This window comes from Gossypium raimondii, chromosome 4 (assembly GCF_025698545.1).
Source record: "Gossypium raimondii isolate GPD5lz chromosome 4, ASM2569854v1, whole genome shotgun sequence".
NCBI classification, from domain to species: domain Eukaryota; kingdom Viridiplantae; phylum Streptophyta; class Magnoliopsida; order Malvales; family Malvaceae; genus Gossypium; species Gossypium raimondii.
The window spans coordinates 34,200,844-34,208,649 of NC_068568.1; positions in this window are offsets into that span (position 1 = coordinate 34,200,844).

Sequence of the window (7,806 nt, forward strand, 5' to 3'; positions counted from 1 at the left end):
GGGGGCACAAACTTTCACAAACCTCAACTATCATTGGAAACTAACCATTGGAGGACCATTACCAAAACCCATTGGTAAAAAGTATCGGTGCCCTCAGTATTCGTGAATATTTAGAGTTGTGTGTCCAAAATTAAATTCTTCGAGCCCAAGTTTACAAGAACCTCTACAATTCAACAAGGGTTCTACCTTCTCTCCCAATAAATAGATGGCACCGATAGAGCTATTTACAAAACTTTGAGAGATTGTTATTCTATTGAAAAATAGAGAGAATTTATTCTCAATTATTTAATATATTTTTCCAGAATATAAATTATATTGGTTTCTATTAAGAAAAGAGAATTTTTGTTTTCACCCGAAATAGAAGAGAGAAAACTTTTTTTAGTTCTGTGTTTCGATTCAATTGGTTTGAGCTCTCATTCAAAGCAGTTCGTTGTACGAGAATAGCGGAGAAGGTCGTTTGGTTGAAAGCTGAAAATAACAAGCGTTTGTTGAGCTAAAAACACATGTATGATTTCGGTTAGGGTTTATTGCTATACATATTACAAACTGGGTCAATTTTCAAAATTTTAATTTTTCGCTGTGCAAGAAAACCATTTTCAAACCAGATTTTTTTCCAACTGTAGTAGGAACATCATTAACATTTTTCAAGCAATCACGAGCTAAGAGCTCAAAGGATCGACATCAGAGTCATGCTCTCGTTTTCCTCCAACATTAATTTATATGCCTCTTCCCACAATGCTCACAATTCGGGATGCTTACATTCCTCTCCGAATCCTCAACACTGCCAATGGGCACTGACAATTGTTTAACCCGATATACCTCTAATTTGACATTCGATGAGTTGATCTCCAAGAACTTCGAGACTCCCTAATTTAACATGATCTAATTTAATCAATACATGATTTAATCACAACCATTTTAATTCACATTCACATGTTTTGTATACCAAAAGCATACACAATCATAATTGGCAATTCAATTTGAATGCTAGTTCAATTGACAATCAATATAGCTATGTCATGCCATTCTTCTAAATAACAAGAACACATTCATTTTTCATTTCAATTCATATTACCCATTCATTTTGTTATCTCATTTCATTTTCAAATTTATTGATTCATCTCATTTCCATATCGGCCTTCAGGGCTTGTATAAACCAGTTCGCATGGTCTTTCACATGATGTCATTTTCCATATTCCAAATATTTACAAATCACATTATTTTAATATACATTTCATTTCAATTATCTTATAACCAATTCATGTTTTATAAACCCTATTAACTAGACACGAATTCAAGACGGGTACATCAATCTTTTACTTTGTCATCCCGGGTTGGATGGGAATAATGACTACTAGAACATGTACATTCTACCACCTCAGGTTGCCCAACAACAATGGTTTTCACTGTCTTTCAGTACTATTCATTCTACCAACCCGAGTTACCTGAGAACGATGGCTTATAATCATTATACCTAACCCTATGACATGCCAACTATATCTGACTCTGCCCAAACAACTAATCGGGTAATCAATGTTTCAATTACATATTATAAACCAATTTACATATCATGATCTCATACCATTTTCATCATTATTTTGTATCACATATCACATATAGCAACTCATATCATGCTCGTTTCTACTATATTCAAAACAATTCCATTCTCGACATCTAATATTGTCAAACATAATTCGATTCATAAGACAGGTAATAATCTTTCCTCAATAGCTAATAATCAACAATCATATATATATTGAACTCAAAATATAAAAGTATAAACCAAAATTTTCACTCGTCTATGACTCTCGTCTTTCCCTTCTCTCGAGACGACTCGGTGATGTTTTTAGCTATGTTCGATAATGCAATTATAAAACAATGTTAGCTCACATCCCAACCACATTAAAATACATAGCCAACATATTTTGCATTTTATTCAATTTAGTCCTTATACTCGTGATACACATATTTTCCAAATTTAACATCAGATTAAAATCCGATTTCATATTCTTTCATTAGGGACGCTATACTTTGTACCCATAACATAATTCCATAATAGTTTTCAATTTATTCAATTTAGTCCATGATGCCACAAAGTTATCTAACAAGCTTAACTTAATTTACAACATAGTCATTGACATAATCTAAGTTTATTATCTAATAATCTCTTTAGTTTCAAGCATAAATCATCAATTTCTCTGTATTGAAAACTTGTTAAACATCTAAAAATTGAAAAATTGATAAATGGGCTAGCTGAATAAAGCTCTCATGATAATAAATCTATAAAAATTCAAAGAAAAAGGCTTGGTTACCTTAAGTAAATCAATGACCGAATGTTAAAGAACAAGCAAAGTTTTCCCGTTTTTTTTCAAAGCTTGGATGGCTTGAAAGAACAAAGAAAGATGATGCCTTTCTTACATTCCACTTAGTTTTGTATATATAGTATAATTTATAACTTAATTAGTTTAATTATGTTTAATTCATTTATTAATGCATTTTTATACTTAATTTAATTATGAATCAATCTAATGGAATTCATCATCATCTTTCACTAATAATATACTTTTCCAAAATAACAATTCTACTGATTTCTATTAAGGGTAAACTACTAAAATAGTTACTTTTGTTTGCCTTAGATTACATTTGAGTCACTTATGTTTGAAATGTTATGTTTTAGCCACTTTTGTTATTATTTTGTTACAAAGTGGTCACTCTACCGTTAATCTCCGTTACCTCCCTAACGAAAGTCGTACACGACAATCCAAATAAAACTCATTTGGGCTGCGACATAGGACATCCAAGTTGGTATTTAAAACCCATTTGGACTACCACGTAGGACCACCATTAGGGAGGTAACGAAGCTTAATGGTAGAGTGAAAACTTCATAACAAAACGATAACGTAAGTGACCAAAATGCAACATTTCAAACATAAGTGACTAAAATGTAATCCGAGGCTAACAAAAGTGACTATTTTTGTAGTTTACCCTTTCTATTAAAGAAGAGAGAATTTTTGTTTTCACCCCAAAAATAAAAGAAAACTTTTTCTAGTTGTGTATTTTGATTCAATTGGTTCGAGCCCGCACTCGAAACAGTTTATGGTATGAGAATAGCGGTGAAGACCGTTTGGTTGAAAGCCGAAAAATGTCAAGGATCCGCTTATCCAAAAACATATGTATGATTTCGGTTCAAGGTTTATTGCTATAAATATCACAAACCGAGGTAGTTTTCTAAATTTTAAATTTTCGTTGTGCAAGAAAACCTTTTTCAAGCCAGATTTTTTTTGAACAATTGGTATTAGATCTAGGTTGTGCTATGTTTATAGTGTAAACCAAGACCGAATCCCTCTATTCATTTTGTTTGATTGATATTTGATAAGATGTGATATTCTTGTAATTATTCGCATGTTTAGGGGAATATATGAGAATGAATGTGATATTATATATTTGTTATATAATTGTTATTTTTTTCCAAGTTTGTGGTTCTTAGGAAATAGACCGTGGACTATCATTTCCATGTATGATTATTGTTTTCAGAATTCTTGTGAGCCGAAAATGGACATAGGACTTAAACGTAATTTTTCCCAAAAGGAGTCCATGACAAGGAAAAAATGGAGCGATGGCGGTTGAAGACACAAAGAATGCTTTGTGGTGAAAAGCTATGTAATTTTTTTTGCTGTTCATTTATTTTCTAGAAATAGAACCATGGAAATATTGGTTGACAATTTTATTTTAGTTACCTATCTCCTTTTATATCTGTTTAGTAATTGTTAAAGATATAATTGTGATATATATATGTATGAGATGGTCCACAGTTGACCGATTAAAGATAAGAAGTGTGGTAATGAGAAAAAAACATGTGTTGTATTATTACATTCACTTCTTTAGGTTATTCGATTGTTGTGAGAAGTGTGGTAATGGAAGGTGCATGTCCAGGATTGGTTTTGACAAGGAAATGTTTGGCTTTTAAGTGATCAAATATGACTCACCTCCCTTTCCTAGGACTCTACCTAGTGTACGATTCACATTCACTTCTTCGATTTTTCCCTTAAAAGAGAAATTGTGGAGAATGAAAATTGTTGATTTTATGAATAAATGAATGCGAATATTATAAAATTGCCATAGCATATCATGTATTTATGAGATAAGCATGTCATATAATTTAGGAAAGAATGTCACATACATTTGTAATGCATATATTAATAATTCATGATTAAAACTGAAAATAAAAAACCTTGCATGTTTTTAAAATATTAAGTGGGAGAAGGTCCCTAAACATGACATACGACCTCCATCAATGGTCTTTTATGATGACATGAAATGGACTTGCCCTAAGGTAGATGTTATGTGGATTTCATTGAGAAGATTTCCTAAAAGTAAGCAGAATTTTCTTATGATCATATGATAGTTGGACCGGCCCCTGTGGTAGGTATTATCATGCAATACATTAAAAAAAATTATCTTCAATGAGGAAAACTAGTCATAACATGACTTTGGTGAGATTGTCCCAAGATGAATCATTTGTAGTGCATGATACGATAGGTGTTAGTTGATGGTTATACACTCAAGATCATCTAGTTAAGTAACTCCCTAAGGAGCTATGCTTAGGTTAGAATGATGACCAAACGTTACACAATTATTAGTACGTGTGAATGCCTAAAGAATTAGGTTCATGTAATAATTGGATGGAAATTCATATTCTTACTAGTTGATCATGATCACCCCAAGGTGGCTTGATTCGATTGGTCTAGGAATTATCGTTGCAATGACTTACAAATGTTTTCAAGGTTAAATGTAAGATACATGCATCATCTTAATGCATATTGTAATGTTGCAAAATGTTTTCAAACATTTGCTTAATACAAAGATATTAATATATGAATGTTTTATTTTCAATTTGAAAATTCCATAAACTCCCTTATTAAACATACTCACTGAAAAAAACTGAACGAAAATAACTATAAGGAATGGAAAAAGAATCTAGTAATTGTTCTAAGCTATAAGAAACTTAAAATAATTCTTGATAATAAGTGTCCATCAGCCACTCAAGATGAGGCTAGAAAACGCTGGGAGGAGTTTAATGAGATAGCTCGTTGCTATATGCTGCCAAGTGTAACTAGCACTGTAACACCCCTTAGTTGGTCAGGAAAACATGGCATATAACATTCAGCCAGAAAGGCTGGCCAATGGACTGGGGCGTTATTGGTGAATTCAAACCTTTCGATTTAACTTAGAATTTTAGAAAAACTGTTATGAAGATTTCCCTTTTTGTTAAAAACTATTATTTTTCTTTCATTTGTAACACATTTTTAAAGAAAATAATAGGAATTATAAAAGAAAAATCTATTATCCATCCACTACCCAACTATGGCGTATACATATAAAGGATGATCTCATAAACATCAAATTACTGAAATTTGGCAAGTACTTTTAGAGTAAAGGGCAATTTTCTTTTTAAAACAGAAGTAGTGCAAAAGACATAGGAAATTACATAAGTTTATTACAAAACAGATCTATACACAACCTGTCGAAATAGTCATGCATGATACAAAAATAAACAAGTGGCTTACTCATAATTACAACTCTGGCCTAGTCCCTTTCAATTGATTCCTCTTCTACTATCAATATGCCTGAGGAGGGAAAAGTAACGAAGTAAGTTCAACAGAACTTAGCGAGTTCCAAAAATAAACACAAATAATTTACAGGAATATCATTAATCAACAGGCACCGTTACCCATAAGAAAATCAAACTTTTTCGTGAAACTTTGTCACACAGACACAATACGTTAAAATGTCATTCACAGTACCCAGGCAGACATAGTCCACCAACTTAAACACAGTACATAGGCGGTCACTTTTCACCAACTTAAACATATCTCCCACAATCATGCATGTTTACAAAAAACCCATCATTGTGTTAGCCTCGGACCCATGTTTTAGAAATCAAAATCACATATTAGTCATATTCATATTCATATTCAAGCCATAACTCATATCATCTATGTTAGTTGAACACGTGTTCTCCCGCAAGGTTGGGCCGTGATTTGCCAGTCTGGTTTGCAATATAACTGCCCTACTAGAGGCATTATAAGTAGATCTCTTCTCTATATTTTCACATATCACAGATTATCTAGTATTGGGCTTTGCTACAATGAGGGTATTTTAGCATCAACATTGACCATACTTACGTATACAACACTAGTTTGTTACACACACGTCCAGTCACAACACACCAATGTCATTTACATAAGAGACACTTACCGTACACTACCCACATAACATGGGGGTTTCATAACTCAAAGAAAGTAAGAAAGAACTCACCAGTAACTCCAGAACAAAATCTACTCTATTGGTCATTTACCTCGATCTCTCAGACCTTCACTAAGTTCTTGGGCTAAAGAAGAAATAATTATAACAATCAAATTATTTATCTACTAAAATTTAACATAAATGCATTAATCGATTGCATATAAATCATAATCATAAAGTCTCATTCCTTACAAATCAATTCTAAAAATCTATGTATGCACTATTGAAAAAACACAAATCCCCTCAATAACAACCTAAGGGTTTTCCAGAAATTACCAGTAAGTTGGTACTTAATAATGGCGTCTTGACTAGCTACTGGAAACCTTCCTCGTCTTCTCTAATGAGGATACCCCAAAAATTTCTCAGAGACTTAGAGAAGAACATAGGGAAAAAAAGGTGGAATATGCCAGCTATCGACATCCTTATATAGTACAAATAGTGGGGACAAAGCTTAGTGGGAAGATAAAAAAATCCCACTATCGCCATTAAAACCTGAGAATAAACTTGCCTACCAATTTGAAATCTAATCATCTACAGTACTCTAGTTCAATTTCAACTAGGTCTCAACTAAACTCTGGTGATAACCATCGAACCATAGTTTTCATGATAAAACGTGAAAAACAAGTCTATCAATTCGTGAACTAACAAGTTCACCCAAAGTATCCGGGGCTGGTAGATTGTCTCATAGAAGAGTGTACCAAACCTTGGAGTTCACCAAACCCTAGAGTTCGCCAAATGGCAAATTCCAGTGAGGCATTCCGCTTTTAGGCGTACCGTTGAATCCACGTAATACACCACCCATCATTTAATGGATAATTCACCAATCTATAATTCACCAATCTATCACTTTTTCTACAGTTGGCTTAATAGGCTATACACGAAATAGTATATCAATACAGTCTATGCCGGGCGGGTTGTTACAAGCCCATATATCAGCAACTAGAGAGCTGTAAGACTGCCAAAGCAATTCTAGATATCCTAGAAGACATGTATGAAGGCCAAGCTGCCTTGGCTCAACAGCCTGATATGACTAGCTTGATGAATGCCTAACAAAAGCCCAACACACTGGTCAAAGATCATATGATTTCTCTTGTGGGATACTTTGCCGAGATCGCGAACAATGAGGCCAATTTAAACCATAACACTCAAATTGAGATGATGTTCAAGATCTTGTCTAAGGATTTTACTAGCTTTCGTGCCGCATATAACCATGGCAACAAAAAATTTACGCTTACACAACTCATGAAGGAGTTACAATCCTATGAGTTGATGTTGAATGGCAATCAATCGATCCAAAGAGTAGAAGTAAAGATAGCTATCGTTACTGCTTCAAAAGGGAAGGGAAAGTGTGCTAGGAAAGGGAAGACTAAGGTCTCTAGGCCACCACATGTAGAAAGGAAGAGAACCATGAAGCCTAAAGACTTATCTAAGTTTAAATACTTCTTTTGCAACAAGAAATGACACTTTAAGGCAAGCTATAAAGAGTGGAAGGAATATCTG